At 45.8% G+C, this 9,694-nt stretch overlaps 1 non-coding gene across 1 annotated transcript; it reads right to left on the reverse strand.

The window, feature by feature from the left end:
• Positions 1 to 636: 636 nt before the first annotated feature.
• On the reverse strand, positions 637 to 708 carry trnaq-cug (transfer RNA glutamine (anticodon CUG)). The gene has a single exon. It is a non-coding gene; the product is annotated as a tRNA-Gln (tRNA).
• Positions 709 to 9,694: the final 8,986 nt, after the last annotated feature.

The following is a 9,694-nucleotide window of genomic DNA, read 5'->3' on the forward strand; positions in this document are numbered from 1 at the left end:
GGCCTAGGACTGAAACGTCAGCTTTCTTGCTCCTCTGATGCTGCTTGGCCTGCTGTGTTCATCCAACTGTACACCTTGTTATCTCAGATTCTCCCGCATCTGCAGTTCCTACTATCTCAGAGGGAAAGATAGTTTCCAATCTGTCAATGTAAACCACAGCGGGATTTGGGAAGCTCAACGAGAGCTTGCCAATGAAAATTTGATCAGGGAGGCAATTTTTTCAGTTTTGAGTTTCAACAAACTACAAAACAGGGTTCTGTGACTCACCAGGTAAGATTGAATACAAATTTCGGTGGAAACTTCCTTCCGCCAGTGAAAGTAATCAGCTTCAAAAGACCCATTACTTTACCAAAACTCCGGCTGGGACTGAAAGGGGAGAAGTTCCACCCCACGAGTTTCTGATGGGAAAAGGTACTTGTGAATCTTTGGTGGCCACATGCACAGGACCGGCTTTCCACTTGGTCCAGAGGCAGATTAAACTGCCGAGTTCCCAAAGAAGCTTTCGGATCGTACGGTGCTTACTGGTCTGGCAGAAATTTTATGAGCTCTGATGTGTCGGTGCTGAAAGGCCTGTGTCAGAGACACATTTCCCTGTCAGGCCACAAATTAAACAACTGGCAGGGACACAGCAATTTGTGGCCCCACTGAGATTTGAACTCACATTCTTGGATTCAGAGTCCAGAGTGCTAACCATTACACCATGGGACCAGCCTCACAGGGGGGTTGCACATGAGTCAGAGGGAAAGGATAAGATGGAACGGGATTGAGAAATGGCTGCGATAGTTTCATCCTCAATCCTGATTCTGGCGTGGAGATAACAGGGGTGTAACACTGCTCCCTGCTCACTGACAGATACAACTGCACACACGGAGGTGAAATCAGGGATTCATCAGGCAGCTTTGGTCAAAATCAACATGAAAATGACACGACAAGTTCAAGGGAGAGAGACAGGACGGTGGGAAATGGGAAACGTACAAGACCTAAAGTTGCAGCAGCTTTGAAGAAGCTCAATGAAGTTTAAATAAAAACCGACAGAGTGGACAAACTACGACAATGGAGTCGATGGATGGAAACTCCATGGGGCAGTTCATTGACAAATCTGGGGAAATAGAAAGAGTCAGTTTTATTTGAAAGGTGTGAGAAACTGTTAAACAGTTTATGACAAGAGAAGTTGTCTTTGCGCACCAGTAAACTGAACTCAGCAGATGAGTTTGTCTCATGCTACTAAGGATCACGTAAACACTGAAGCAGCAGCAAAGCAATTCAGCACATCGCTGCTGTATCAGAACAACCGGAATCACAAAACTAAAGAGACAGCGTAAAGTGTGTTTGAAATCCTGCTGGAGTGGAGGAGACAGGAAAAGACAGTTGAGACAACAGGCGTAGAGTTGGATGAACACAACGGGCAAAGCAGCATCAGAGTGAGATGTTATTGGGACAACATCCCATTACTTTATACATTCTCGATAATTTAATACTGTTTATCTACTTACACAGAGGTATGCAGGCACTGCCTTAAGACTTCCTGCCCGACTAGAATTAGGTATAAACTTTGTAAATCTTTATCTTCCTGCTCAAGGGGGTCTGGGAACTCTCTCAAATGAGATTAGGTTGGCAGTGTTTGTAAAGGTGTGAGACTTCTGAGATCCTGTAAAGAATGTAACTTCTGTTTCTGCTAAAGGGACCAGGGCACTGAGTTTTGTTCAAGCCAGACACTTCGGCTTGAAATTACATTCTGTCACTTCAGCAACTTGAAGCCACCTCCTGCCATTTGCAGTCACTTCATGAACGATCAATACTGTATCCTGCCCTCTTTATGTTTTCAATGTAGTAATTGTTTGTGTATCATGTTATTTTCCGATGAAGTGATTGTTTCATGCATCATCCCACTGTGAGATGTAAAATTGCTTTATGTATTATGAACTCCATAAAGTATAAAAAACGGAGACTGTCCGCTGCTCCGGGTGAATTGCTTACGAGATTCTGCACTCGGTTCTGAGTTGAGTACAGTGATCCTCCACGGCTTGTACTTGCTTAGAAATAAAGGATTTGTGTTCTTCTAAAGAGGTCAGTGCCTTGCTATTGCAGTAAGTCTATGAGGGTCTCCGAAAACGAACTAATCCGGGAGATTAGAGTCACCCGGTGGCCAGGGTTAGAGTCCCCAGGTCAGGTAACTGGTAAAATCCGGGAGGTTAGAGTCCCATGGTGGCCGGGGTTAGAGTCTCCGGGTCGGGTAACCAGGAAATCCGGGAGTTTAGAGACCCCCAGTGGCCGAGATTATAGTCCCCAGGTCAGGTAAAACTGACTAAGTAATTCCGGGGGGTTAGTATAAGATTGGTACCGTAGAATAAGTGTTCAGACGGAGGTATAGGATAGTTACAGTGTCTGCCTGTGTCAACCACACTGCCTTAGACCAGTTGTTAAGAGGGGTATTCCCCCACGTGAAGGTCAGGGCCCTGATGTGGGTGTTGAGACGAAGGGCACTGGTGTAGGATATAGAAATCAGTAAAAGGTAAGAGCGCTAAGAATGGGACAAACTTTGGATAGGTCAGGTGTTGGAACCCCTTTACATCGGTTACGGGGGAATGACAAGAAAAATAAAGTCCAGTACAGACGTCCGCCGGCATGCCGAAACAAAAAAAAATGGGGAATGAGAATTGGCCATTAGGGGGAAGGTAGGATAGAGATCCATGTATGAAAGCCGAGGAGGCACTATGGGCTCGTAATGCGGGAAGCAAATGGGAAAGGTTAATGTCATCCTGGAGAAAGAGAGCTGAGGAGCTGACTGAGAAATCAAAACTGGCCAGTTGGGTGGATAATGCATGTAGAAGAGGGATTAGTGCCCGTGATAGTGAGGGAAAACCTCAGCCTTGGGAGGTGTTAAAGCTGCAGTGTGAGGGCCATGGGATGAATGAACAATAAAGGGTTAAACAAGAAAGGCTGGAAATGGAAAGAGGAGAAAAAGAAAGCGGATTAGAGCGGCAGGCCGCATTGACAGAAAATTTAAAAAAAGGTACCTCCTGACATATCTGGCATGCCAATGTTGCTCAAATTAATGACACAGATAAACAGGACGAGGAGGAGAGGGAAAGGCACTCTTCTGAACCATTGGAACCACAACCCCCTCAACAACTCTACCCATCCTTGGCCAACTTACATCTGCAGGCACCCCAACTCTGCCATCAGTCCCAGCAATCGCCCGGAGCCCTGTCACCGCCACCGTACGCTAACCAAACCAAACCTCCTTCTATAGAATCTCCAAGCCCTTCAGTAATCAGCCCACATGGATCCCCTGACAAACCCACAGCCGGTACAGACCCTGTCTCCTGTCGCACTCGGTCTAAAACTGAACAGGCAAACAGGAAACAGAATATAGAACTGGCTGCTAGTGGACCAAAGGAGGCAGGTCAGGATTCTTTTAAAACCCACAGGGGAAGACCAAAAAAACGTAAACCCCGCGTAGAGTTCTCTTGACCCTCTGTTTAGTATTCCCTAGCGATTCTGCAAGTAGTGAAGAGTGTGATAGTGTTGATTCACAAGGAGGGATAGTCAATCTGAGGACTGGGTTTGGGAGGGAACCTCAGAGGAGCCCCCGAAAGAAGGACTCCCATAAGAGAAATCGATAATTTCCCAATCACACACACCCTCACCCGAACCCACCACGGGGAGGGAGGGGGGGTCAAAATACCATGCAGGTCACCCCTCAGTGCATTGCCCCTATTCTTTCAACTCCCTTGCCCACCACCCCTAAACAACTGAGGGCCTTTCTAGGATTAGTAAATTATTGTCAACAATGGCTCCCTAATGTAGCTTTGCTTACTAAACTCCCAACCCCTTTGGCTTCTTGTCAAACCCCACAAAACATCACCCTCTCTGACAAACAACAGTCAGCATTTACAAAATTTAAAGCAGCCCTTGCTGTGGCCCTGGCTTTGGGAAGACCTTTATATGACAAGCCTTTCCAGCTTCTGCTAATGTTCTGGATGGGTGTGCTACTGGAGTCTTGACACAGACTCACGGCGATCACAAACGACCGGTTGTCTCCGACTCTTCCAACCTGAACTCTGTAGCTCAGGGCTATACCCGCTTGTTCCCAGATTCTTCCTGTGATTTATTCTTTAGTCACTGCAGCCTCGAATGTACTCTCCACCAGCCTCTTACCATCTGTACCTCACATGCCATAGTACCCCTCCTCTCCTCCCACCAGATACAACACCTTACACAGGCACGTTTGAACCGCTACGAAGTCGCACTCCTTAACAATCCCCTGTTGACTTGCTCTTTCTCCTCCACTATTACCCCAGCCACATTATGGAGCCGCCCCCACGATGAGTTCTCAGAAGCCCCACATGACTGCTTATTAAGGAACCAATTTCTAACCTCTCACCGCCCAGAGCATACTGCCATCCCGCTCCCTTCTCCGGACCTTATCCTGTTTGTTGATGGCAGTTCCTCCATGTCCCCCTTGGGTAACCCCCCCCCCCCCCCCCCCGCCCGACCGGATTCGCGATTGCCATTGCTGCCTCTACATTAGAATCGGCAGCATTTGACTCGCCCAACACGCCGCCCCCCGCAAGGTGTCTGCTCAGAAAGCAGAACTTTTTGCCCTGACCTGCGCTTGCATCCCAGCCTTAGCGAAGTCAGTGAATATTTACACCGACTCTCCGTATGCCTTTGGCATCTCTCAGCATTTCGGCCAGTTATAATCTCAGAGTGGGTTTTTAACATCCTCAGCTACACCCATCCAGAATTCCCTGCAAGTTAAAAACCTTCTCCAGGCAATCCTCTTCCCTGAACAATTGATTATTATCAAATGCGCTGCCCATGCCTCCGATGATTCTATCGTTACTCGGGGCAACACTTGGGCTGATCAGGCCTGCCAAACAGGCAGCTGCAGATCAAACTTTCATTGTGCCCTCTATGAACAAGCAGATTGTAAATTGCTCGCCTCCTTCAGACAAGACGGGCATGCTAGACACAGTCAGTGCTCAGCACTTACAGGGGGACGCCCCTGCTTCTGAAAAGAATATTTGGAAGGCGCATGGATGTTTACCTTCTGCGTCCTCGGGCCTTTGGTTTACCCCAGTCGGCTAAGTGTGTGTCCCTGATACTTTGTTACCAATGCTTGTTGACTGTTGCATTCTGACACCCAGCTTGGCAAGGAGGGAATGAGTGGTATTATGCTCCGTACCTGGTGGCACCCCAGACTGGCTGAGGCAGCCCAGTCTCGTAGAGCATCATCTAAAATGCCTACAAAACAATGTGGGTCAGAGGGTGAGATGCTCACCAGGAAAAACACCCTGGCTGGGTGGACCGTTTGAATGCATTCAGCTGGATTTTATTGAATTACCACACGTAACCTGTTATACATATTGCCTTGTCTTTGTAGATGTGTTCAGTACATGGATACAGGTTTTTCCAATAGCAAATAACAAAGCCTCAACAGTAGTAAAATTATTACTAACTGGAATAATACTGAGGTTTGGAGTCCCTCGACAAATTAGTTCGCCAATGGCCCTCACTTTGTAGGAAAGATCAAAAAGGAACTGTATGATGCATCACGTATGCAGCAGCAATTCCACTGTGCCTGACACCGCACCCCCCACCCTGGGGTGGCAGGAAGAGTGGAAAGAGCTAACAGAACACTCAAAGTGAAATTGACCAAGTTGACAGCAGACTTCAGGCTCAACTGGTTAAAGGTTTTGCCCCTAGCTCTGTACCACATGCGAATAATGCCCCATTCTACTACTGGGCTCTCGACAGCAGAAATAGTCTGGGGCTGATCCAGCAGAACACCCTGGGATGCCAATACCAGCCCACCCACCCAAACTGACCTGAATGTGATGGGAGAAGAAATGAAAAGTTACTTCCTGCGATGCACATCATCTCCAAAGTTTCTCCATTCACAGGTGAAGTGCGCCTTCGGGCCAGCTCCACAGACACCGGTCCAAGACCTTAAGGACCAGACTCGTTCTTCGTAGCCACAGATCGGAGATTTCGTACTTGTCCGGGACTGGTATCATCCAAAGCTTGAACCAAGGTGGAAAACATAGAAGATAGAACAATACAGCGCAGAACAGGTCCTTCGGCCCTCGATGTTGCGCCAACCTGCGAACTAATCTAAGCCCATCCCCCTACACTATCCCATCATCTTCCATATGCTTATCCGAGGACTGTTTAAATGCCCCTAATGTCGCTGGGTTAACCACTTTGGCAGGCAGGGCATTCCACGCCCTTACCACTCTTTGAGTAAAGAACCTGCCTCTGAAATCTGTCTTAAATCTATAACCCCTCAATTTGCAGCTATGCCCCCTAGTACAAGCCGGCGTCATCAACCTCAAAAAAGGCTCTCACTGTCCACCATATCTAATCCTCTGATCATCTTATATGCCTCTATCAAATCCCCTCTTAGCCTTCTTCTCTCCAATGAGAACAGACCCAAGTCTCTCAGCCTTTCTTCATAGGGCCTTCGCTCCAGACCAGGCAACATCCTGGTAAATCTCCTCTGCATTTTTCCCAATGCTTCCACATCGTTCCTGTAATGGGGCGACCAGACTGCACACAATATTTCAAGTGAGGCCGCACTAGCGTTTTGTACAGTTGCAGCATGACATCATGGCTCCGGAACTTAATCCCTTTCCCAATAAAACCTAACACACCATAAACCTTCTTAGCAGCACTTTCAACATGGGTGGCAACTTTCAGGGATCTATCTACGTGGACACCAAGATCCTCCGCACATCCCCACTACCAAGAATCTTTCCATTGGCCCAGTATTCTGCCTTCCTGTTATTCTTCCCAAAGTGAATTATCTCACATTTATCCACATTGAACTCCATTTGCAACCTTTCGGTCCAATTCTGCAGTTTATCCAAGTCTCCCTGCAACCTGCAACATTCTTCCACACTGTCCACCACTCCACCGACTTTAGTGTCACCTGCAAACTTACTAACCCATCCACATACACCTCAGTCCAAGTCATTTATAAAAATGACAAACAGCAGTGGTCCTGAAACAGATCCTTGAGACACACCACTAGTAACCGGACCCCAGGCTGAATACTTTCCACCAACCACTACTCGTTACCTTCTTACAGAAAGCCAGTTTCTAATCCACACTGCTAAATCTCCTACAATCCCGTGCCTCTGTATTTTCTCCAATAGCCTACCATGTGGAACGTTATCAAAGGCTTTACTGAAGTCGATGGACACCATGTCAACTGCCCAACTCTCATCCAAAGGCTTGGTCACCTTCTCAAAAAACTCAATGGGTTTGTGAGACACGACCTGCCCTTGGCGAATCCATGTTGACCATCTCCAATCAAATTGTTGCTTGCTAGATGGTTTACCTACAACAGACATAAGGCTCACTGGTCTATAATTACCTGGGTCATCCCTACTGCCCTTCTTGAACAAGGGCACAACATTCGCAATTCTCCAGTCTTCTGGCACTAAGCCTGTAGACAATGAGGACTCAAATATCAAGGCCTAAGTACAGAGAAGGACCACAAACTTGCGGGGGGCGGGGGTCAAAGTAAACACTTCATCATTCTAATCCAAATTCTGAGAATGTGGGAATTAGCCTTGAATGCCTTGTCATTGCAAAGGCACGTCTAAAAACCTCTTCAATGTTGTATGGATTCCAGTGTGCAGAAAACTTACAGGCAGTGAGTTTCAGATTCCCACCAACTACTGGTTGAAATGTTTTTACTCACATCGCCTGTAAATCTGCTGTTCATTAACTGACATTAATGCCAGTGGTCATTAGTCCCTCCTTCAAGAGGAATAGTTTGGTTTTCTGTCCACTCTATCTATGCTCTTCATAATTTGACACATCTCAGTGATGTCCCTAATCAATCTCCCCTGCTCTCATGAAAACCAACACAGTCTGATCAATCTGTCTGGAGAACAAAAACTCTCCTGCCCATGTGATATCCAGTTAACTCATCTTTCACTTCTCTTGTGCTATCACATCCCTTCTAAAATCTGGCATCCAGAGCTGAACATCATATATGAGCTTAGATAGAAGCAGTGTTTAATGCAGTTTCAATATTACTCCCCCTGATCCCAAACTCTAAGCCTGCACTTATAAAGGTAAACATCCCATCTGCTTTCTCAAACTCTTTATCAACCTGACCCGATACCTGAAGGAATTAATGTTCGTGCACATCAAGGTCTGTCTGATCGACTATGATAGCCAGGGTCTGACACTGTATATGTGATTTCAAAGAAAGCGTGTGTGTCGTGGTATTTCTTGCTTCATTAAAGTGGGCAATGAGATTGAAAATGTTGGAAATCATTCACCTTGAACATATACTGTTCCCATGCAACAGCTCATCATGCATTACAATGCCTTGCTTGCCATGTGCAAGGACATCACATCACAATTAGAACATCCAAATTCGATTTGACACTGTGTACCCTTCTGACTAGCTGTCTATATACTCCTGTGATCTAAAACTGGCCTCCTCGCTACTTGCCACCAGACCAAGTCTTGAATCATCTGCAAACTAACTGACAATCCCTCTTCAATTAATGTTCAAATCATTTGTAGAAATCAGGAACAGTTTGTACACCAGCCCTGATCCAGGTGGGTGCCCAGGCTTCAAATCATTTTAATAATTCAGTGAATGGGTAATCTAAAAGACAGTAAATTGAAATGGTGGATAAACCATGAATATTGGCACGAAGTCTCATCAAATTATCTTGACTAACTTAGTGATGGGAAACATAATTACATTCTTTAACTCTTCTCTGAATTTCCTCTGGGTAACTGCATAAATAAAGGTGTTGGTGCAGCAGCTCAGGAGCTGGAGCATGAAGCCAATCTCCCTTACGAATGTGGGCAGAGGAACTGGATATCCCAAGTAATCAAATCGTCTCAATATGGAATAAGCAATGAACACCACCCATAACACGATGAAATTGCCAGAGATGATGAATAACATAATCATGGATTTCCTCCGACTCAACATCTCTGGGTCGCTGGCACTGGCCCCAGGCGTATGACCCAGGAGTCTCCTCCGAGCTCTGTTGGCAGATATAATGTTTTTGACTGTCAATGCATTTAACAGTAGAATCAATATAAATGGAACAAATGGCGTTATTATGTAATGCATCAATTCAACAATAGTCCAGACCCTTGAAAAACTTACATGTGGAGGTACTTGACAAAACCATGGACTATTAGAAAGCCAGTATTTATTGTAATACATGAAATACCAGAAGATGTTCTTCAAACAACTCATCACAGTCACTGTTCCTAAAATCGCACACGCTGTTTTCTTGGTGCAATGTTTATTTCTCAGCTTTTGGCAGCATATGGCCACAAACCGATCAAAAGTGAACACGACAGTGAACCAGACAGAACAGTCTGTGGCAGCATAAAGCATAACAGCATGGATGTTGCACAATGGGACAAAATTCAGAAAAAAGAACTCCTCCCGATATGTAATAGGAATTTGTCGTAGTATCAGATCAAAGATAATGACCAACAGATCTGCTCCTGCCATGGCCACCAGGTAATGATTGACACATGTAGAAATGCCGCACTTTCCTCGAACCAGGATCAGCATTGTCATCACATTAACTTGAAAGAAGAGGACAAATATCATTGTCATTGCTCATATAAAAAGAATAAATCATTTTTGTTTGCTTTTACATTTTCCCAGAGAAACATTGAAAATCATTCTTCA

This window comes from Stegostoma tigrinum, chromosome 45, assembly GCF_030684315.1.
Source record: "Stegostoma tigrinum isolate sSteTig4 chromosome 45, sSteTig4.hap1, whole genome shotgun sequence".
NCBI lineage: Eukaryota > Metazoa > Chordata > Chondrichthyes > Orectolobiformes > Stegostomatidae > Stegostoma > Stegostoma tigrinum.